This window comes from Drosophila subpulchrella, chromosome X (assembly GCF_014743375.2).
Source record: "Drosophila subpulchrella strain 33 F10 #4 breed RU33 chromosome X, RU_Dsub_v1.1 Primary Assembly, whole genome shotgun sequence".
Classification (NCBI taxonomy): Eukaryota; Metazoa; Arthropoda; class Insecta; order Diptera; family Drosophilidae; genus Drosophila; species Drosophila subpulchrella.
In genome coordinates this window covers 24,832,093-24,856,546 of record NC_050613.1, presented here as the reverse complement: position 1 = coordinate 24,856,546, position 24,454 = coordinate 24,832,093, and positions in this window count along the sequence as shown.

Below are 24,454 nucleotides of genomic sequence, written 5' to 3'. Positions count from 1 at the left end.
TTTACAGGAAGGCTATGCCATCCCTTTTATACCACCCACACGCCTGTTAGACCAAAAAAAATAATGAAAAATCATGGAAGAGTGGAGAAAACGCTCCCACTCGATGACTGATAACCGATTTCGACGCCCACGAATGGCAGAACAGTATGTAAAGTAAAACCTCTCGAGGAAAAAGTAGATCTCAGACAAGTTATATGATAATGATGAAAAAAGTAGTATTGGCATTAAATGTATTTAAATGTTAATATTTCTAAATAAAATAGTATTAATATTATGTAATAAACTTAATAATACAATTTGTTTTGTGCATCGCGTGCATCGAGGGCCCACTGTAGCCACACACAAATGCGGTCCATTCATGGCAGCCCCAGCGATTCCAGCCTTCTGACGATCCATTCATCGCCACTCGCCCGCTGCAACTCAGGCCAACTCATTTGGGACGCGATTCCCAGTCAGAATCCGAAACAGAAACAGAAACCCAATGTACCATGAGCACGATAGATCGGAATCGGCGGAACGAGAATCGTTTTGGGAGCAGTCGTCGAGCCAGAAACTGAGTCACTGGCGATGCCCGCCGATCGATAGGATGGTACTCCATCGCCAGTCTAATCGAATTGTGCATGCAACGGGAATACCCTTTATAAAGAATGAAAACTTATGTAATCTAATATTAAAACTAACTGACTATCATATTTTTAAGAAAGTTCTGCTTTTGGATTTCAGTTCTCAATTAAAACCTTGTAAAGTAAACCATATTTATTTTAAAGTAATTTATTCCCAACTTATCTCATATAAAAAATTTAGAGTTCCCTAACTTTTAGTTATACAATAAATTATAAAAATAGGTAAGTGTGAACATTAAAAATGAAAATTGTATATATAGTATTATCTGAAGGTGCTATTTAAGTCCTTCTAAACATTTTAATGATATTTACAATATGATTATTATCATATTTAATGGTATAGTATGTAAGTTAGCTGCTCATCTAGCAACATTTAAGATCACTTGGCTCTCTGTAATCCATAATATAAAGTTACAAAGTTATGTGGCTGGACTGCCTGCGGATGTACCCCTGTCTAAAGCCTTAGCCTTATCCCTAGTTTTGGCCCAACTTTGTGGGGAATCGACTCCTTCGCAGCGGCGACAAAGATAAACAAAATGGCGCCCGAGTGGAGCCATTGGCTGAGTTATGATTCCCGGCAGAGGGACAAAGGCAGAATGCAAATGCAATCCCCAGGCTCAAAAAAAGATGTGGAAAAAAAGAATAAGACGGGTATCCCTGGCCCTGCGTCTGCAGCTGACATGATATACGCTTTGATGTCTCGTTTTTTTGATAAAGTACTCAATCTATAAACGCCAAGAGCAAAAAACCGACTGCGGACCGGGGTCAATGCAAAAATATGATATGGAATTGCCTGGCCCTGGATCTCGGGATCTCTGTATCTCTGTATCTCGGTTGTCTCGGCATTGGGGACTGAGATTGGGATTGGGATTGGTATTCGGTACTCGGATTGGGCTGAGTTGGTGACTCTGACTGGTCCACTAAAAACAAAAAAGGAGGCGATTGCGGGCAGGAGCAAAGCCGCAAGTGAAAAAAAACGAAAACAAAAGCGAGGCCGAAATCAAAATCAGAAGAACAAGGCAAAAAATGGCGAGCCAGCAACGCTTTAAAGGTAAACACTCCAACTCCAGCTCCAGTCCCATGGCCAAAAACCGGACATTCGGACAGCTGGACAGTGGATGCTGGATATTGGACGCTGGACACTGGACACTGAGCATTGGCAACGGCTTTTGGCTAATTCGCGATGCTCCACACGCAGTAAAAAAGGTATTAACCTGGCCGAACACTCCAACACCCTTTTTATTGCTTTGAACGATTTTATTTATTTTTAAGCTAAGTATAATTTATAACAGGTTTGAAGTAATTTTTAAAAAATTACTTTAACATGAGCAGGGACTTGAAATCATTTAAAAAGGTGCCAAAAAGTAGGCAGTCATTCGGAAATGAGTACTTCAAAATATGTTGCATACTTCTAGGCACCTTTCAAATTCGACTAGAAATCCCTTGACATATGTTGCACACTTTTGGGCTTCTTTAAAAGTGATTTAAATACCCATGTGGTGAAATTGTGAAATATTGAACTTTTGAGATGGGGGGAAAAACGAAGATTTTTATTTAATTTTGGTGTTGTATTTTAAATTTATTGTTTTACAATCATCAAAAAATAAACTATATCGTTCTATTACTAACCTTCATCAATACCCGACACTGCCAGAATTGTTCCAGGGTATTGAAGAGCTGAAATGTCATTCATAAATCATACGCAACGATGTTGCCGCATTGTGGACTACGTTGCCATTTGCTCTACGCCTCCTTGCGTTTTTAGCCATTTTTTTCTTGCCACATTTCCCTGCGTTTTTTGCTTTGGTTCCTCGGACAGCGAGTGTGCTGTGCGCTTTAAATCGATTCGCAAGAAAATTAAAACATTTCAAGATTTATACGCACAACTGTCAAAAAATGTTCAAGTTCGTTTATCAGCGTGTCCTTATCGCACCCCCCCACCAGAACCCCCCCATGCGTCCCTCGAATCGGCGGTGCTCCTTTTCCTTAAATTTGCATTTTGCATTCGAAAGGCAACTTCCGGCATTCGTTTGGGGAGCCTCACTTGAAACACACAAATGGCCAGCTCCATTCAAATACAGTGGAGTCTGCCCATAGGAAACCGGTTTTATGCAGATTGGTTATTTATTAGATTATTCTACTGGTTCAGCATTGATGAAAATTCACTTAAGCTATTTATTAAGAATTATTATTTTAATTTTAAATATAAAATATTATGGCGATTAAACCTGTCTTACATTTATTAAGCTGGCATTAACATCGTGTTTTTTTAATTAAAATATATGCTCCAATTATTTAAGAACTCAATTTCAATTTCAAAAAACAAAGTAAAATACATTTTTATTTTAAAAGCTAGTATTCACTGTATTCGGCATGCATGCATACATCCCATAGATAGATATTTCATAGTTTTTGGTTGGCTTTGTGGAGCGCTAAGCCGCGGGTATATTATTGCGTCTGTCTGCGTGCGTATTTGTGCGAGTATCTGTTTGAGTATCTGTGTGAGTATCTGTGTGCCATTCGAAACTTTTGAGCGTTGCATCCTGGGGCATACAATCCTTGCAATCGCGCACGAAAAATTGACTAACTTTTATCATTTTCATGGCAGAAAGTTAAAAATGTTAAAAATGAAAATATTTTTCCACGAGAACATGAAGCGAAAAACTCGAAATGAAATCATAATTTCAATTCCAACTTCGAAATGCAAGTGCAAATGTAATATTAAGTAGGTAAATCGGAACACAATAGAGAATATCATTGAAAAACAAATATAAATATTTTAATATTACAAAGCTGGATTAAAAATATGTTTTCAAACATTTGGTTAAGTCTTATGTATTATTAGGGGCAACAAAATTAATGTAAGGCCAATGATCGCTTTTATCAACAACATTTTTTCTTTTCAGATTTTTTATAATGATTTTTTATTTAAAAAAATCATTATGTAAATGATCTTTTTATAATTTGAAACTACACACAATTAAAAATTAAATCGATTTATTAATTTCTTAGTTAAAAAATGTATGAACCGGTTTGTGTCCTGGGTCACTGGTATGGTTGGTGTCTCAACTAGTGTACTAAAAGCGGTTGCTGTACCTGCTAGCTTAACGAAAACTGTATTCTATTTCAATTTTGCGGGTTGTGTTTTAACTAAGAATTTAATTATGCATCGAAATTCGTTTACGCGTGCTTCAATAAACTTAACATTTTTATTTTTCAAAAATATTATACAAATACTAAAGTGTATTATTCTACTGTAAACTAAAATGTGTTATACATGTTAACTTAACGAAGGTTTAGTTCCTTTTTGAGGTTAGTTTCCTGACTAAGTCATACATTTTCAAATACTTTGTTTTTAAACTGCGCTTGAAAACAAGCTACACTTGGTTAAAAGCTCTCTGAAACTTAAACAAAAACCGGTTTTAGAATATCCCCCCTTCGAATCTCATTCTACACATTTATTTTCTCCCCTTTCTCCCGCGTGTTTTTGTTTTTGTTATTATTTTGTTTAGTTTATACGCGTCTCTCAAAGAAGTTGGTTGCGTATACCACCCAACATATTAAATATTAAATATTTGTGTATTTTTTTTTTAGTTTAAATCAAACAAAAGTGCTTTAAAGTTATTTATATCAACAAGACAATTTTAGCAAAGAAATAAACTGAATAATCCTTGTATTTTGTGGTAAGTTAAGGGAAATTAAACAGCGTAGATCCTTGTATATTTATTTGCCAGGCCAATTTGTTGTTCATGGCAAATTGAGCGATCTGAATGTTTTTGTCCCAGCACGTGAGAGAGCTTTCTTTCAGTGAGTGAGTGTGGTCACCCTTGAGATGAAAGTGCAGCTCGGGGCAGTGGGCCGGATGGAAGGTCACCAAGAGTGAGGGAAATGGTGCCAACAAACAGGTGAAAATATTATACATTTCTTGACAATATGATTTAGGATTGACTGGGACTCCGAAAACTCTCCTAAAAAGAGGTCCCATAGAACCTACAAAGTTGCTGCACTCTAATTAGCTAAGCTCACTGAGAATCGCATAGAAAGGCAGCTTATGATAGTTTTGGCCTGATTTTGGGACTAACTGTTCGCGGAACCGAAAAGAAGGGGCGACGGGGTGCCGAAGTCAGAGCAACGGAAGACGTTGGGAAAGAGTCGTCATCATCAAGCTGCACATTAGGTTTGGTCTATTAAACGTGTGTGCTCACCGCTCGTAAGAACCTGCGATGTGTGCTGGGGGTAATTAAAGAGACAACATCTGCAGAATGCTGCCGGAGATCTTTTATTTATGACTTGACCATTCACCCAGGCTCAGCAGCATCAGCCGGGTCTTGAGATTCAGCTGCAGACTTTTGAGTCCAGGCCTGGCCAAAAGTGTTTTGCAGTAGTGGCTGCCGAGGCTGCCGGGGCTGCTGGGGCTGCTGCCTTTGCTGATGGCCAACAAATTCATAAACAACGCTGAAATCAAGTTTCGACGGGGTCCAAGGTGTCCAAGGGGGCCCCAGTCCCAGTTGATGTAGGCACAATCAAGATGTTGGCTAGGAAAATTCTTGGACGCGCTGGGGCCTCGACTTCTCATCCGCAAAAACTCCCCGTCTCACCTACTTTGCCGGGTAGCAGAATGAGGGTATATGGCATTTTTCTATTTTGCAAAAAAAAATATTACTTCATTAGTTCACATACAATTAAATTTAGATACCATTTTTGAAAATATTATGCTGATCCGATAACGAAACCACTAAAATATCTATTGATTTTCGATCACAGTCAGATACTCTAAATATTTTTCTTTAGATTTCTAAGTCCTTCTGTTCAGTGGGGTATTTTATTTGGTAGTAAAGGATTTTATTCTTTACCCTGTTAGTAGACTTAACTTGTTAGTAGACTTCAAGGGATCCTAAAATCATGATGTATTTAGGGTACATCCACAGTCGTGGCTGCCTTAGAAGATGCAATTTCTTGTTTAGTTTTCGTTTTCGTTATTTATTTTTATCTTCATTTTTCTTTTGGCCGAGACGAAACGAGTTTTCCAACATTTTAAGCTTTTCCTTAACCCCCGCCCCGATTTTCCCTCATATCATCTGACTGCTGTCTTTGCGCTTCGCTGGAGTCGCCTGGAATTTAATGCCACACTGAAAATTGCAGCCTCTGATATTTCATATGCATTTCCATTATTATTTTCATCATTGCATGCAACGCGAGCAATTGCAGACGAGTAGAAATGTCAAGTAAATCATTCGGTCAACTGATTTTTACCTGATCTTTTAAGTCGTGCAACCAGTTCAATAAGCGAAATCGGTATCTCGCAGATGCAAATGTTCGCTGCAGATAATGGTGTTTAAAGTGGAGCTAAGTCAAATTGCTGGCCACGACCAACTTATATCGAATCATCCAATCAAGACTCTTTGACTTTGATAAACGGGCTATGGGCCCTTGACTCTAAAAAGTGAGATTTATGACACAAAGTGTTCTATAATTGACTCTCCAGGCTGATTTTACTTTACTACAATTATTTTAAGGATTGGAAATTTAAATAGTTATCTGACAAACTTATTTTCATATCTAACACAACCAATGTATATGAAAATCTTAAGTCTTTAATGTAACTTGGCTAAAACGAGGCCCACAAGGAAAATTCCGGCTGCTTTGAGCAGCTGATAACCTCCGCTAACTATCCCCATCACTTTTTAAGAAATTAATTTTTTTACCAATTTACCCATTTTTTGTAAGGGTAAACATTTTTACATACATTTTTGCGAAAAAGGCTCAAAAAATAAAGTTTCCAGTTTTTAATGCCAATGCCAATGGGATTTTTATTACGAGATCAGCGATGTGTGGCCTTCCATTTTTGGGCTATTACTTTTGTTGTTTCGCCCAAAATACTGACTTTTTTTTGGTGGAAAATAAGGATCTTAGTTTTTAGGCGAAAAACCGAAATTTTTCTTGTACCTTTTTTATTATTTCTGTTATTTGGTCAAAAATGGTCCGAAATCTAGGAGACGCACTGTTTTGGACAGCTAACAAGGTAGATAATTGATCGCAATCATTTTCTGGCTGCTTCCTTCTGCCTGTTACATACTTTCCAACGAATCTAGTATACCCTTTTACTCTACGAGTAACGGGTATAAAAATAATTCAACTAAAATAATATCAAAAACAGTCGTTACATTCTATTCATTTGGAATTTAAAAATAAATGATATATCATCGATACGATATTTTTTATAAAATATAAATAAATATAAATACTACATGCATCGATATGAAACATCGATACCGATTTTGTCAATGCTATCGGCCATCGATACTCGCCGGTATTTAGCAGTATTTTAATACTTATCTAACGATTTTTAAATACCGTCTCACTACTAGAACAGCTCGGGTTAGATTCAGTCTTCATTTGACTCAGTCTGGGGAGGTCGAGACCTCTCATCTCATCCTGTCTTCCTCATTATCAGTCTGTTAATTTACTAAAAATGATTTATTATATTCAAGTAATAAATAAAAACAAAGTTATATGCGTTTGTTTGGTCCTTTTGACAACTTACTGTTTCCGATTCGAATTTAACTGCTCCCCAACAACCTTAGGCGTTTGATAACGTAGTTAAGGTGGCACGCACAAGTTTCTATATTCCAGCCTTTTGAAAAGCCATTGGCTTCGTGACCTTAAAGGTGTCCCCAAAGTACCCGCACTTCTCTTTTTGCAAACGTAATTATACTTTTTTGTTATCTCATTGAAATGCTCAATTTACTAGATCTTGCCTTGAAGAAGTTCTTGGAGTCGTGCCTTAGGACATGATCAAGGCCAAAGGAGTGTAAATAGGACCTAGTACCGATTTTAAGTGCGCACAGTAATAAATAAAAATAAAATTATATGCGTTTGCTTGGTCCTTTTGCCAACTTACTGTTTCCGATTCGAACTGAATATATTATTAATATTAACATTCTTCACTGCTCCCCAACAACCACGCACAGGTTTCTATTATCCAGCCTTTTGAAAAGCCATTGGCTTCGTGGCCTTGAAGGTGTCCCCAAAGTACCCGCACTTCTCTTTTTGTGTGGCCTAGTTGCTCAAAAAATGAAGATATTTTGGATCAAGAAATAATCATAGAATTTATAAATCTTCGGATAGCGGGCAAGCTTCACTCTTCGACTCATAGCGTCAGGTTTTTCGGTATCTAAAGCTTCTCCAAGAATTCAACTAGTCGTCATCAACCCAAAACTTGTTCGTATTGAAAATAAATAAAAAATTCGCAGCTTGAAAAGGTCTTGGGTTTGTCCATAAAGAAGGAGTATCTCTGTGGTCGCCCCATGAATAATTCATAAATACCCTACTGCATATAACAAATTATATTTTATTTTCTAAGCACAGAACAATTATTTTCTCTTCAATCCCTGCTGCTACAACTTGGTAGCTCATTAACCTTATATTTGCCGTATCATTTACTCATGCATACTTCCTAGCCTCCCAAGGAACTAGGTCTTTTGACAAAACCAAGGCCATCTAATAATAATTCGAAATATATTACCCGGGATTAACTTTAAAGTCCAGATGATGCAAAAATTCTTGCATCATGATTAGTAAAAAAAAGGAGCGAAAAAGTAGAACGATACCTTTTCTTGACCCATGATACAATGCTGCTGGCTTGTATCGATAAAAATGAACAGAACTATTATTATTAAACTTTTGATTTTAATATGTCCACGATTGCGATGCGCAGTGCTGCAGTTGCTGTGGTAGCCGATATTTTTTTACAATCGAAATTTAATTTTAAATACTTTTGTTCATAAAGTGACTGTCAAAAACTTACGCTAGGACCAACATAAAATACATTTGATTTGCATAGTGCAGTTTTTCGGGTAAATGTTTTAATATTTTCAAGGTCGTTAAGTATTGTAAGCGTTCAGCAGAAAACGGCCGAAGCTAAAACAATAAGGGTATTCTGAAAAATTCCGATCAAGTAAATTAAAACGTTGCAGTCGCTGGTCCACACAAGGCCTTTCTGGCCAGTTTCGCCAGAGCAGGCTGACCTGCACCCAAAAACATATTTGTTATATACAGAGAAAGTGATTTGTATGTTCGCAACGCACTCCCCAATATTGTACTTCAAATAACAATTAAGTACTTCCTCTTCAATCTAAGTTGTTCGTGATTATCTTAAATATGCAGATGGGAGATTCTCTAAAGGGCGCCACCAAAAGAATCACCATATCGTCCTAGCCTATCGATAGAATCTCTCTCAACAACTGAAGTTCCATCTCTAACACGTTGGCAACTCACCTCTAGAAGAATCTGCCTGTGGGATGTACCAGTTCACAGTCTTTTCGTAGCTGTCAAGGGATACTATCTGGGCCTAGGCCAACACAAATAAATATTTATATTTTTTTATTTATTTTGCGGATATACAAAATATAACTTGGTCCGTTTTATCCCTTCCAAATGAATAAGCTAAAATTTGATAGGAACAATACATCCCTATAATTTCATCTAATTTAATTTTTACCTTATAAATATATTAGCGCCAATTAATTTAACTGGTTTTATGTCTGGGTACTTGACTTGACCCTCTGAAAAGTGACCAACGTTGTTAACATCTTTATTTGGTAAGATAGCACTTTAGTGTTCTGCAGTATTTTCTCCATTAGAAAATAAGTGCGTAATATTAAATGGGAAACATCATACTGCTATTGTTGTAGCTACCATCAGATATTACGTTTTTGCAAACGTAATTTATACTTTTTTGTTATCTCATTGAAATGCTCAATTTATTACGTGGTTTGAATTGCAGTAGTTCTTGGAGTTGTGCCTTAGGACATGATCAAGGCCAAAGGAGTGTAAATAGAATGTAATGCCGATCTTAAGGGCGATTGGGATTTAATGTTGGGATTTAATATTACCAAGTTCTAGTCGCTGTGTTTCTTGGAGTCGTGCCTTAGGACATGATCAAGGCCAAAGGAGTGTAAATAGGAAGTAATGCCGATTTTATGTGCGCACATTTAGACGATCCTTGTGGAAATTATACGACTCTGCAGTTGGAATTTTGCATAGGGCCCTAGAGGCTTTAAATATGTCTTGCGGGTGACAAAAAGGGAACTGATTAGTCCCTATTTGTCCCGGCTGCTTTTATTAACCTTTGATTTCAATTTCAATCGATTTACAAGTATTGTAAGTATTTTTTTTTTTTTTTTTTTTTTTTTTTGCGAAAATTAGTCAAAAATAAAATCTATCTAAATCTATCTATCTATCTAAATAAACTATCTTAGTTTTTTGGCGAAAACCCGATATTTTTCTTGGACCTTTTTTGCTGTAACTTGGTCAAAAATGGTCAGAAATTAAAAGGACGCACTGTTTTGGACAGCTAACAAGCTAGACAATTCATCGCAGTTATTTTCTGGCTGATTCTAGAAACTAAAAATTTTCGCAAATTTTCACTTTTTTACAAGGGGTAGTATCATTTAATTTTGCGAAAAAGGGTCAAAAAATAAAGTTTCCAGGTTTTAATGCCAATCGATAGGGAACTTTATTACGAGCTCAGCGAGGTATGGCATTCCCTATTCTAACTCCATTTCGCAATTTGTCGACGAAAAATGGATATTTTTGGGAAAAAAAAGGGAGTAGCATTTTTTGGACGAAAAATACGTTTATTTTAAGCCGTTTTTCAGTCGTAATCTAGTCAAATCGAGACGCACAACTAAAAGACCGACTGTTTTGACCAACTAACAACCTAGGCTAACGATCCACATCACTTTCTGGAAAATAATTTATTGTGACCAATTTTCGCATTTTTCATAAGGGGTTACATCTTCTTTTTTGTCGAAAATGTTCAAAAAAAAAAGTTTTGGTTTTTAAATGCCATTCGATTGGAAATTAAATTACTAGCTCAACGAGGTATGACATTCCTTTTTCTGGCTCCATTTCGCAATTTGTCGACGAAAAAACGGCTATTTTTGGGCATAAATGAGAGTATCATTTTTTGGTCGAAAAATACGTTTATTTTTAGCCGTTTTTCAGTCGTAATTTAGTCAAATCGAGACGAACAACAAAAAAAACGACTGTTTTGAACAGCTAACAACATAGGCTAACGATCCACATCACTTTCTGGAAAATAATTTTTTTATCAATTTTCGCATTTTTCATAAGGGGTTACATCATCTTTTTATCGAAAAATGTTAAAAAAATAAAGTTTCGAGATTGAAATGCCAATCGATTGGAAATTTAATTATGAGCTCAGCGAGGTATGGCATTCCTTATTCTGACTTTATTTCGCACAGTGGCGGCCAAAATACTGTTTTTTTGGACGAAATATAGGTAGTCGGATTTTGAAAAAAGAATTGCCGTTCCTTTTATCCATTGTTCATACCAAGAAAACTTTGTATATCCAAGAAAACTTTGTGATTTTATTATAAGTAGATAATTTATTTCTGCTTAGCCCACTCTGCAAATTTGATTCACCTTTGCCGATATTTGCTTGAAGGTTGCTGCTGCTGGTGTTGCTGCTGTGGATGTTGCTGCTGTGGATGTTGCTGCTGCTGGTGTTGCTGCTGGCACAGCTGTTCGTGTTGCTGCCGGGCAGACTCTTCACACGCGCCTTATTAAATCGACTTCTGCAGCCACTTCCTCACCCTCTGCCACATTTTCTTTATTTCTTTCTTTTACATTTTTTCTGTTTTGTTTTTGGGACTCTTGTGCGTGAGCGTAAGTTTTCGAGTTATTTTTCGTATGCTGCTGCTGCCCTGGCTCCACGAGATTCTTTTCACTTTCTTCTCGAGAGTGTGAAGTTACAACAATGGCACCTGCAGCAGCCACATCCAGCAGCCAGCAACAACACACAGGTGCGAGTGACAGCTGCCCCGGGGGGGGAAAAGAGCCCAAACTGAACGGGGGGGAGTTGGCTCTCGGGGACCGACAAAGGCAAATGCATTGTTCGATTTAACTTTCACTGATTGCCCGTTGACAATGCGATGTTGCTGCTCGTAGGTCGTATATGTACACATATATGAGTATGTGGGTCTTGGCATACAAATGATTAGCAAGTACATACGTCGGCAGCACTGCGAAATTCCATTTACTTTCTATATGGAAATCCATTTGCACACTCGAAAACATAAAGGTAAAATTTGAAAATAAATCTTAAAGGCTTAGAAAGTTAACACCCAGGCGGAGAGATATCGTTCTTCAGAGGCGACAACTAATTTGAGAGTTTATTTTTTATGGCGTGCGGAAGCTTCGGCGGCCTCAATTCGCAGCTCCCTTTGCGTTTTTTGCCGCTGTCTGCTAATTAAATGATTGTTTTTTGTTTATTTTTTATACGGTTTTCTGTTTGGCATTTGAGTTTTGACGGCTAAAAACGAGACGAGATAATCAGCGGGGCTGGGTCCACGAAGGTCTTGATGGATTCATAAAAATGTATTCCCCCTATTTAAATGCAAAGTGGAAGAGAAAATCGGCAGTTCTCCGAATTTGATGAGAGATGAATGATTGATTTGGATTTCGATTTTAAAGACCTGAATGAAAGTGAAATTTAACCAATTAAACAGGAACCACTTCTCAGTTTTCTACGTATTTCTGTATAACCCATGGCGATATGTCCAGTAATTACTGTTTTCCTTGTGAAACACTCGATGTTGCACATTCAGCTGCCTGCAGCTGAAAACATATGCAAATTCATCATACAAACGATCAGCACCTGTTTTGTCCAACAGGTGTACAACATTATCAAAAACACACATCACAGGTTTTTGCAACATTGTGTGTAGACACTCAGCACGTTTAATACAAGTTAGTTGGAGTTTGATGGACTGGCTAGAAATTAGATAACCAAAAATTGAGTAATTACATTTGACGAGACTATAAATAAACGACAAAAAAATACTAAAGTGATATAAAGATAGAAGAGCCATAAATTTATATTTTTATTACCATGACAAAGTGAATTTCTTAATAATCAAATGGTTTTCCTTAACTAATTTCAGTTTTATCAGTTGACATTTGATATATTATAGGCTTAAATATATGATGCATTGTTTTGTTCTCCTGACAAACTCTCAACAAAATGGTTCTTCTTCCTCTAACAAAGAAAAAACCCTTTGTATCTCTGAAGTTGTGAAAACTCTTCGAGCTTGACCCCCTTCCAGAAATAAGTTTCGGTTAGGGTTGGGGGCCCTTAGCTCTTGGTTTCGGTTTCTTGTGTCTTGTTTCTTGGGCCGCTTGCTTTCATAACAAATCTAATTTATTGAAGGTGAACGGAAATGTGCGCTAATTTTTCAATGATTAATGGTGTCTGCCAGTGCGGCGCTGTGCAGGCCAAAATGTGATTTACTTTAATTAATTAAATGCCAGCAAATGCCGAACAGCATTGAGAGTCGTGAGTCGCGGCAACTTCAAGTTTCTTGACCTTCGCTCGCTGGATTTCTACAGCAGCAACATGCACGGCAGCAACATCTGCAGCAGCAGCAGCAACATCAACAGCCCATTCATAACTCACGACTTTCGCGACAATTTTCACCTATAAGTCATCCAAATGATAACGAAAAACCCGCCGAAAAGCACAGCCATCTTGCAACCAGTTTGCAATTTCCCTCTAGGGGGTGTTGACAACTGAAAAAGCGGCTCTTGGTATATGGATTACAAGTGAAACTGGACAGGAAGACAGCCCGATTTGGAGGGTGGAAGTAAACAGGCCTTGTCTTGAGCATTTCTCATTGGCTTCAGCCTATTTTGTATATTTTATATTTAATTTTGGATACAATAGTCGCAATAGAATAAGGATTACTATCCAAATCAGCATACATATCACAAAAAATTATATATATGTATACTCATAAGACCACCCGAGTCGATGACGTTGAACTTCTTTTCACTTTTATTTATGTTTCGCGCCGACAATCAATTGTTAATTTGCATTTAATTTATTTTCGATTCCCGGGAAGGAGAAGAAAACAAAAAGTAATGCCCATAAAAATGCTCGGAGGCTGAGGACAGGTCCAGGCTCAGGTGCCCCCCATAAATTGTCCATTGCTACCGTTGCCGCTGGGCAGCCAAGTCTCGCTGGATATCGCTTCCCCCATTTCCCGCAGTGTCTCCTGCCATCCGCTTTTTCCACTGCACTGAAAGAATAATAATATTTAAAAAAATATATTTAAAAAACATTTTTTCTAAGTCTTCTGACTCTTACTTATTTACATTTGATTTCTTCAATTTCATAAATTACAAGCTTAAAGATAGCTTTTTGAAAAAATTCAAGATTAATTGTTCTCAATTGAAGAATTCTCTTCTAACTTTTTTAAGAAAAGAAACGTTCTTGATATCAAGATGAAAGTATTCTCAAGTTTGTGTTTCAAGTGTGAGTTTGCATTGATCTTGTTTTCTTTTAGGATTTTGAGTCTTTTTGAGTCCTTTTCATCTTGATATCAAGATGAAAGTATTCTCAAGACTGATTTTAAAGTGTGAGTTTGCATTGATATCAAGATGAAAGTATTCTCAAGTTTGTTTTTTAAGTGTGAGTTTGCAATGATCTTGGCTTTTTTTGGGATTCTGAGTCTTTTTGAGTCCTTTTCATCTTGATATCAAGATGAAAGTATTCTCAAGATTGATTTTAAAGTGTGAGTTTGCATTGATATCAAGATGAAAGTATTCTCAAGTTTGTTTTTTAAGTGTGAGCTTGCATTGATCTTGGTTTATTTTGGGTTTCTGAGTCTTTTTGAGTTCTATTCATCTTAATATCAAGATAAAAGTATTCTCAAGATTGATTTTAAAGTGTGAGTTTGCATTGATATCAAGATAAAAGTATTCTCAAGATTGATTTTAAAGTGTGAGTTTGCATTGATCTTGGCTTATTTAGGGAATCTGAGTCTTTCTGAGTCCTTTTAATAATAAGGTATTTAGTTAGTAATTTTTTCCAGTGCCCTCAAGTCGCCGGCGAAGTTTTGAACCGCACCAAATCGATTTGAGCTGCGATTTTTTAAGCATTTCTTGCTATTTTGGCCGGTGTCTGGCTCTCTCGTTAAGAGAAAGGCGATGCTGATCAGTCGGACAAACCAGTAACAACTACACCGCCAGCCAATACAACAACTACAACCACATTGGCCAAAACAACAAACACACATGAACAATTCACTTTCTAATGATGCACGCTCAAAACCGAAAAAAAGAAGAAAACCAAAAAATAAAAATCCCGAAAATAAATAATATATGGCCAAACCACAAAAATCTGTTTTTCATTTGCAATAACTTTTGGGGTTGATGCCAGCGGCGCCTAAAAGAAAAAATAAAAACAAGTTACACAAAATGCGTCCTGTCATAAACTCGCCAAATTTATTTGCCAATTTAAAATTCAGAAATTGAATATTATGAGCAATTGTGCAATTAATTATATATATTTATGTGATATATAAACATAAATGGGTTTTTTTTTATAAATAACAAAGCAAAAAAGGTGGGGAGAAAACGGCTCATGGAAATGAGAAATGAAGGCGATGAAGTGGGAAGTTGCAGATAAGTCTTGCACGTTAAACTCCTTTTTTTGAGATTCATACAACCAGTAAATAAGGAAACAAATTACAAAAGAGATAAATGGATTAATGAGGTTTAATTTAACTAAGTAATTGAATTTATTCAGTTGAGTTTAAACTATTTTTCAAATACATTTAAGTCCCATTTATTGTACTTTCTTTTATTTATACTCTCCAAACTTTCGGGTTATGCAATGAATTTATTTTATTAAAGCATTTTTAAGGCATTAAATTCCCAAGTCTAAACAATTTCCCAGCTGAAATGTAGGACCCAGTTTTTTTGGCACCCCTCAGAAACATTTCATTAAACGATCAAAAAAAGGTACGTGGTTTTTGTACGTTTTTTTTTTGTGGGCTGAAATTGAAACCCGTTTCACATGGCAAGTGGACGACAAAAACAAACCTGGCGAAATGAAAATGAAAACGACGTCGGCGAAAATCCCATCATAAGAGATCTGGTCGGTCCTGTCCGTCGTCTGAAGTCTGGGGTCTGGGGTCAACTGGTTCGCCCTAGCCGCGTTTTAAGTTAATACCCGACGACTGACCGCCAAAATGGGCACTAAAACAAAAACAAAAACGAAAACAACAAAAAACCAAACAAAACACAAGACAATGCGAAATAATAATCGTAATAACGATACAAGTCCAGTAACGAGACAGAGATTAATGTCGCATGACAATCATGACGGAAATCTGAACCCAAACTGGACAGTGTTTTTCAGGAAAAAGTGAAAAGTCGCCGTCGCCGGCGAGTCGCAAAAATTGACAACACTTTCAATTGTCGCCACAAGAAAAAAAAAACAACCTTAACAGCAGCGAAATCTTGGCTATTTAATGAAAACAAAAGTGAAACACACCCAGAAAAAAAAGAGCAGAAATAAATAAAAATAAAAGAAAGACGCCCTCGTTTGGTGGGGAGTGCCCTGAGTAGCGAAACCGAAAGTGCCGCGGCATTAAAACTTAATTAAGGCACAAGGTTCACAGCATTAACTGGACATGTCCGACTTATGGGGGGGTTTACTGTGGGGACTCTCGAAGAAATCAGCTTAAGTGTTGACTGTAAAATGTGGGACACAACTGCAGGGAAAACCTGAGACTTAACCAATATCAGTTGCAATAAGCCTACATATTTTTACAATTTTCTTTTATTTTATTAATTAATACTAATAAAAACCCATTATTTCCTTTCTTATTTTTCCCATTCTTTTGATTTAAAACACAATTATCTTATAGTTTCCCTGTATATGCATTACTTTCAGTCACATGCTAGTTTCTCCATATGCTTATTTCTCCAAGCAATCATAATTTTCCCACAATGATTTGACGACTGCGCTTGCTCCACTTTATGTCAGAATATCCCACAATCCAAATGCAATTGGGTGGCCATTTGTAAGTAGTTCATAAGCTCAGAAGCTTCATTTTTCATCAAGTCGAAGAGAAAACTTCGCATCGTGCAATGCTGAACGACCTTGTGGGTCTCATTTTCTAACCGAAAAACAGATATATACATGTGTATACTTCCATTTGTATTTATTTCAGATATTTGAAAAGAATATCACAAAAATATATCTAGGGACTGCCCATGACTAATTGTTTTTAATTGATTAAAAAAATGTTTGAAGACCAATTAAAAAGGGAGTAAATCTATTTATTGCATATTCAATTAAAATATTTTCGTTTTAATTTTCAACAATTCGGTTTTTTATTTTTTTTTTAAATATAATCTTTAAATAATAAAGCCAATTTAAGGACTTACAACTTTGAAATAAAAATGAAAATACTAATGTTAATATGACTAACATAGTAGTCAATAAACTATGCATTTCAATATGTTTTCTATTAAATTCAACTTAGTGTTTTTATTACCATTCAGATGTTTATTTATACTTTTCCATTTGTTTACTGGCTCAGATAATTTCCCTTTAATTTCCATAAAACCTCTTGTCCTCTGGATACATTAATAATGGATTGGCCCTTCGTAATTATTCTTTTCATTCAACTGACCCTCGAATATCACTAGGCTTTTGTCTCAGATCCGAAGATCATGGGTTTGTGGCTTGTTTTGACTTTGCCTTTGATCTGCACATTTGCTTGAGCGTGTCAGAAAAGTTTGACTTATTGTTGATGGTTTGCTCTTTGCCATTCAAATGGTTTTACCAATGACCCACTGACTCGGTTGGCTCGCAGAATTAAATCCCTGGTTTTTTCTTACATTTTAGTTTATATTCGTATTTGTGCATTTTTTTTTTCCTCGACTTAAAACTCGATTTTGCATTCGGCATGCTCCATATTGGCCGGGCTTAAAAACCAACTTGAAACCATTAATAATTGTCATGTGCTCTCGTATGGTCGAATTTGTTTTTGGCGGCGCTTTTCATGCCACGATTTCCTACTTCCGCAATTCGAAATCTATGGAAAATTTGAGCCACCAGCAGCATGATTTAATAAACGTGATTAGCGTTTTTTTTTGTTTTTTTCTTGTTTATTATTTATATTTTTCATAACAAGTGCCAACTAATTGTGAGTGGCTGGCAAATAGACACACAATATACTACAAATAGGAAATTGATATCGAATAATAAAGAGAGTAAATAAATGGGTTTTGAATTTTATGCGGAATGGTAATGTCAATATTTGCGGGCTAAGGTATTTTATTTATAGTTAACTTCCTTATTAATGGTTTTTTGAAAATATTAAGGCATTTGCTTAAAGTGTTTTCAGAGAAATGATTTTTTTATTATCTATAAAAATTGATATTTAAGAACAGATCTTATACCACATTAATCTCATATATATACCACATTAATCTCAGCTCAGAGTAGCTGGGATAATTATGATTTATAGAACCAGTTGTCGCTGATTTCGGCATTGTTTCAGCAGCGATTACGCGTCACCTTGGCCCCCCAATAATTCCCAGAGAAACGCGAAAAATATATACGTTTATTATGTTACGAATAACGACGAAATAAACGCAACAGCAACTACAAAACATTAAAATCATTTCCCGTTTCGAATGCACTTTCAAGGCGAAACCTTTCAATGCCTTCCGAAGGGTGCACGATGAAAAAGTATGTTGAATATTTTGTCAAGCCGAATATCAACTGCACGAAGGTCAGGCAGCAGCTCGGGCTCGTTGAGATTTAAGTACAATCGCCTGAAATTAAAAAGAAAAATATAAATAATAAAAACAAGCCCGATAAATAAGTGGAATAAGTGGTGAAATACGCGAGTGTGGGGCACCCAAAAAAACGAACATTGAAGCTCCAATGGGATGACAGATACAAATGCCTAGACATTGCGATGATAATCACCCTGCGCACTCGGATCGCAGATGAAAGACGGCTTTGGCCATCAGCTCTTGACAAATCACTCAAAACAATTAAGCATTTCTGCAGGAAAATGTATCTTGAAGTTTGTATAAAACAAAAAGATACAATAAAGTTCACACGTTTCAAAGAGTTAATGATTTGGCAAGCAATTAAAAAGAGGAATGCCTATTATATCTATCACTCAACCCATAGTTTTGGTTATAAATTACATATGAAAGTGTTCAGATATAGTATTATCCAGAAACATAAAATTTTTAGGTAATTTCACATGTCTTCTTAATGAGAAAATTCCACAAACAACTTCCCAATTTTATTATAAGCCAAAGCTATAATAATATCGGATGCCAAGGTGCTACTATCGGCTTAGTACCGTTTATGTGGCTACTTTCGTTTCAAGACTTTTCTTTTGAGCCAGAAATTTCCCATGAAATTTTCGATGAATCCAAAAGAGCCATAATCGCCGGTGAACCCATTGAAACCCCGCCAAATTAATTGGAAATCTTCGTGAGCCGCCATCCCACCCGAAAGCCAGCTGATTAGGGAGCGATTATTTCCCAATTATTGACCACACGAATCAAATGGTCTTTGTGGATCCATCCATTGGATGGGCTGCGTTTGCGTCTGCATCGATTATTATCAGGAAGCGAAAAGCAAAAGTGTGACATAATAACACCGGCGTTGAACGTTGAACACGCACCGGGCGAAAAGCGAATACGAATCCGAATCCGAATTCAAATCGGCGGGTCTAAAAAGGGGGTTTACAGGGTCTTGGGGCGGGAATCGAAGCAAATGTGTCTGCGGTTGAATGCAGCGACTAATGCCAGACATTTACGGCATTACGCAGCGTTGAGGGGTATATGTATCTGATGGGTATCCGAACTACCTGCCACTCGGCGGCTATCGATTACCAACACTTCCCCCTTAGTTTTTTGCATTGCACCGCCTTTGCCGAGGGTGTTGTAAAATCTTGACAGGGTTCGCTGCAGATATAAGGAAATGCTTTTGCGACCATAAAATATTTACATACTTGTCTGCCGATTTGTGTTGGGTTGCCATGCAAACCAGTTTCTTAATTAACAGTTTTAAATTAAAGGAAAATTCACCGAAATCCCTAAGATTTTGTTACATAAATGTTTATTGATGCTAAAACAACGCAGATTTAAAATTTATTTTATTTTACATAATATATATTACAACTAAAATTATTTAAATTGAATATAACTACAATGCATTTTTATACATTTATATAATTAATATAATTTTTGTTTAAATTTGTCATTATAATTTATTGTTTATAAATTTTAGGAAATTAAAATAATATATACTTTTTTAATTGAATAAAATCACAACATATTATTATTCTTGTGGGCCATTTTTCCTACCAGGTAAAATAAGTTTCAATTATTATAATATTATATTGTAAGTCTGAATGTATTGTTCCTTGCACTACCAACTTATAATATCAATCTGCATTTGTTTCTTAAATAATAAGTAATAAACTCATTCACCTAGGGTAAAAAGGCTTCGACAGCGAGCTAGACTGCGTTTTTCGTCTTCATAAAGTGCATACCTACATGGGGCTCGATATGATATGATATGATATGATATGCGGCCAAGCGAGGCAGCAAAACCTTAATTGCAATCTCGACACCGACAATCGGCGGAGTGGAGTAGGCAGCGTTGAATGCGAAGTCAGGCGAAACCCGGCCCAGTCATCACTCGAGTACACTCGCGTCCACTCGTTCAGTCTTTCAGTCAGTCAGTCAGTCGGTTCCAGTTGCAAGCTCATGGCTATCACATGGCTCCATTCAAGCGTTTCCCAGTTGGGCGTGCAACCCTCGGCAGAAATGGTTGGAAAAAATACAGAAAAAAATACAACTAAAGGCTGGGACAAGGGGCAAAAAAGGTGTCGAGACCCTATAGACATTGGGGGCCCCATTGTCTTTTGTGGGTCTTCGATTATAATGACGATGATGCAACCGCCCAGGCCCCTCCCACTTTTTCCAGAGCCACGTAATCATCATCCAGCGTCTTTTTGCTCAATTTGTAGCTGCGCAGATCGCTTCCTTTTGGTTTTCGACCAACTTTATGTCGGGCCATCAACGCGCTGTTTAGCAATAAAAATAAAAATAAAAATAAAAAATAAAACGACTAACGAACCTCGCATGTACTAGGCAAATCAATTTGTGGCAGATAACAGCCAACGCGGCGAATAGGAACGCAAATCGAAACGAAAGTTGGTGCAACTTTAGGCTTCAGCACAGAAAAAAACATTGATATTATGTAAATTAATCAAATATCATATAGGAATTAGGGAAATCTAAAAATTATCCAATTTTTTATATTTATATTGTACATTAAATTCAAATGTTTTTCACTTTCAACTTTATAATGAACTTCATTTTTTGCAGTGCACCCACAACAGCTTGCCCAAATTTAAAGCTTGCATTTTGCAGCCGCTAAAGGTTTCCAACTTTGTATTTAGTGATTTTTACACTGATTGTAATCAAGCCGAAACTAGTTTACTATTTGTTGTTAAATTTTAAAAGGGGAAAACAAGACGTGGTTTTTAAACTTTCCTTCGGAAGTTAGTGTAAGACTTCTGTTTGATTTTTCAATAATACTTCCTTAATTTTAATTTTGTTAGTTTTGAAAAGGTAACATAACATATAACTACATTTTATATTTACATCTATTATAGCTATAAATAATTAAATTTCATAGGTGCCTTAATAAATACGTTATTATGCATATTTCCCTTCAATTAAAACTTTTGCCCCGCTCTAATTTGGTAATACCCCACTGTCATTTTCAATGTCTTACCCAACCAAATTCGTGGCCACCCTTGACAAATTTCTGCTTAAATCAAATTAGCACTTGTCTTTTAATTAGTGCAAAAATGTGACCAATAAAAAATAAAAACCAAACTTAAAAGAAAGCGTGACTTGGCCCATAGTTAAGATGGGTGCAGAAAAAAAGGCACAGCTTTGATATGGATACGCGTAAAAGATTTCACTTCTCTCCCCCACTCGAAGATTTCATAATCAATGTCATAATCGAGTAATATTTCTATGGACAAATTTCTGTTTGTTTCGCTGATGAATAAAAATCATGGCAAACCGTAGAAGAAAAGAGCCTTGTTTAATTTGATGGAGGGGGCGTGGCACTGGCAATAGAAATCAGTTTTATTTCGCCTTTGGTCGTGTTGATTTCTTAGCTTTTTTTTCTGGTTTTATTTCGTGTGGACTTTTTTTACCCACGCCAGCGAGCAAAACAAAAGACTTAGGAAACGAACTTGCCCCCAAGACAAGTGATGTAAAGAGGGAAAAAATGTGGCACAGCAGCCACAGTAACAACAAGTTGGGCGAATTAGTTGCTCGCATTGTTGTCGCCATTGTTGTTGATGTGGTTGTTGTTGTTGTTGTTGCTGTTGTTGTTGCTGTTGTTGTTGCTGTTGTTACAGAACAAACCGCTCATTAGGCCCATTAAACTGCAACTGTGAATTTTGTGTGTTGTATCTCGCGAGTGTGTATCTCTTAGTTAGTCGCCGCTGCCGCCGGAGATGTAATTACCCGAGAAGGGGCAACTTTAATGTTAACACAAATTCCCAACACACTCGAGAGGGGCCATAAAAGTTTCTCTCAGTGCAAAATCTGGGAGCACAGGCTCATTAATTCCAGAATTTGTTACACCGAAAGGTATAACTAAAAATCTATAAATAAAATAAGATACAAAATAGTACCCTATTATCCAATTTATCTATTCCATTCTAATCACATTTTAACACTAACGTTTAATGGTAATTTCCTAAGACAAGAAGTGAAACTAATTTGTCATGCTTAAGTCTTATTATGATTTTTTTTAAAACCATTCATTTTAATTAATTTATGCCTGCATCTACAATTAAATGCCTGTATTTGCTGTGATATAATTAGTTTTTAATTAACTCGGCATATGATGTGTATCTTAAGCTTTGGCAAACCAAGAGCATATGTGGCTGTGAATGGCATCATTATGAAAGTATTAATTATCGCAAAGCTTCCTGTTCTTAGACCATTAATTTTAAATGATTGCTGCCTTATATTGCCATGCTGCTGGCTTTCAAACATAAGCACAGTTTTATTACTCGAAAGTTGTTTCAAAGTAATATTTATAAATTTAATTATTATGGATTTATTATATTATTATATAATATTACATTTGAAAAATAAAAAGTTATGTTAAGATTTAATTTCAAAACTTTTGTATTTTAAAATTCAAATGATATACAAATTATTTGATAAATTAGATAAGCTTTAAATAAGCTCAGTAATTAGTACCTTTATTTTAACCATAGGAATATTCTTAAAAATAATTATGTTAAGACTTAAATTTAAAACTTTTTTATTTTATAATACAAATGATATACGAATTATTTGACAAATTAGATAAGCTTTAAGTAACCTCAGTAATTTGTACCTTTATTTTAACCATAGGAATATTTTTAAAAATATATTGAGGCCCAACAAAAACTGATCTTCTTTGAGTTAAGTTATGAAACCTTTAAAGCCATTGCCATTTCCCCGGTAACTTTTCGAGCTGCCTTCGCTACTTCGTTTTTGGGCTACTCCTCAGTGTGAGAGACTGTGTCATCTGTGGACATGGGTTATAGTCGGGGGAACTGGAGATCGGAGATCGGGGATCGGGGATCGGGGATCTGGAGGGGCCACCGTTTTCTGCGGATTGTGGGTGTGTTTCGCCCGCGGGAAATGGGCAGGTAAAAGTGCAGTGCACAGTGCACAGTGCACTTTGCAGGGCGCATCTTCCCGCATCGTCCCACGAAAACGAGAACCACGACAATGGGGCTGCCGTTTGGCGTCGCAGTTGGAACTCGAGATGGGGATATATAGATGGGCCCGAAGATGGAGATGCTGCGCAGGGGACTTGTGGGCATTGTCTGAGACATGACATGAGAATTAGGCAGCCAAGCGCACTCGAGTCGGAAGAGCCGAGTCTGGCAAGCCGGCCTGTGCCAAATACGAGGAGACACGGTCTCCGTTTATGCACGGAAAAAAAATATAGTAACCCTTTGGATGAGCATACAAATTATATTACCATCTGTACAATGTACAGTGTACATATACAGATTTTTACTCAAGGACTTATAGACATGGATTTATATACAATGAATTCATAATTTATTTTAATATCAAAGGAAAGAGAATACTTTAATACTGAATTTTAAATATTAAATATTAAGGAACATCGTATTATAAATATTATAAATTATAAATATTGATGTTTAACAAATGTGCTATTCACACTTTTTATAAATGCCTGTATACCTGCTTAAAGTTGCCTAGAACAATTTGTGCCTTCCTAAATTCTCAAATAGTTATAAAATTTGAAACAGGCTAGCTGCATAGCTATAAGTACCACCGCTTTTCTTTCCGTGTAAAGCTCCGTTCGCCATTTGCGACTCGCAAGCCTCAAAATGTGTATTGGGGTAACGTTCATCACGTTTGTCGATGCAATTTCACAGATAACTGTTTTTCCATGTTTGCCACCACCGTTGGAGGGGCGGCGGGGAGGCTGCGGGGGCGGGACAGGGGGCGGAGGGAGGGGCAGGGGGTGGGACTGAGGTCGGGGAAGCGGCCTGCAATTGCATAATCCGCCACCAGCTTGGAAAACAATGCAAGCGCTTTTAAAATGCCGCAATTATCCCCAGCAAAACCAGAAAAAGAAGCAAAGCAAGGCAAACAAAAAAAAAATCCCAAAAACCAAAAGACACATTTTGGTTTTTCTTTTTTCTATTTGTATTTATTTTTTGTCGTTATTTTGGTTTTCCTTTGTGGGTCACAGCAGCCAAGCCGTCTGAGATTTCATAGAATTTGCTTGCTTTTCTGCCTGATCTTTTAAATATTTTTGTCATAGGTTATGCATGGCACTTTTCCATTACCCTATCTATAAATTAAGATACAAAGATGAGATAAAAAACTATAAGATACATATGGTT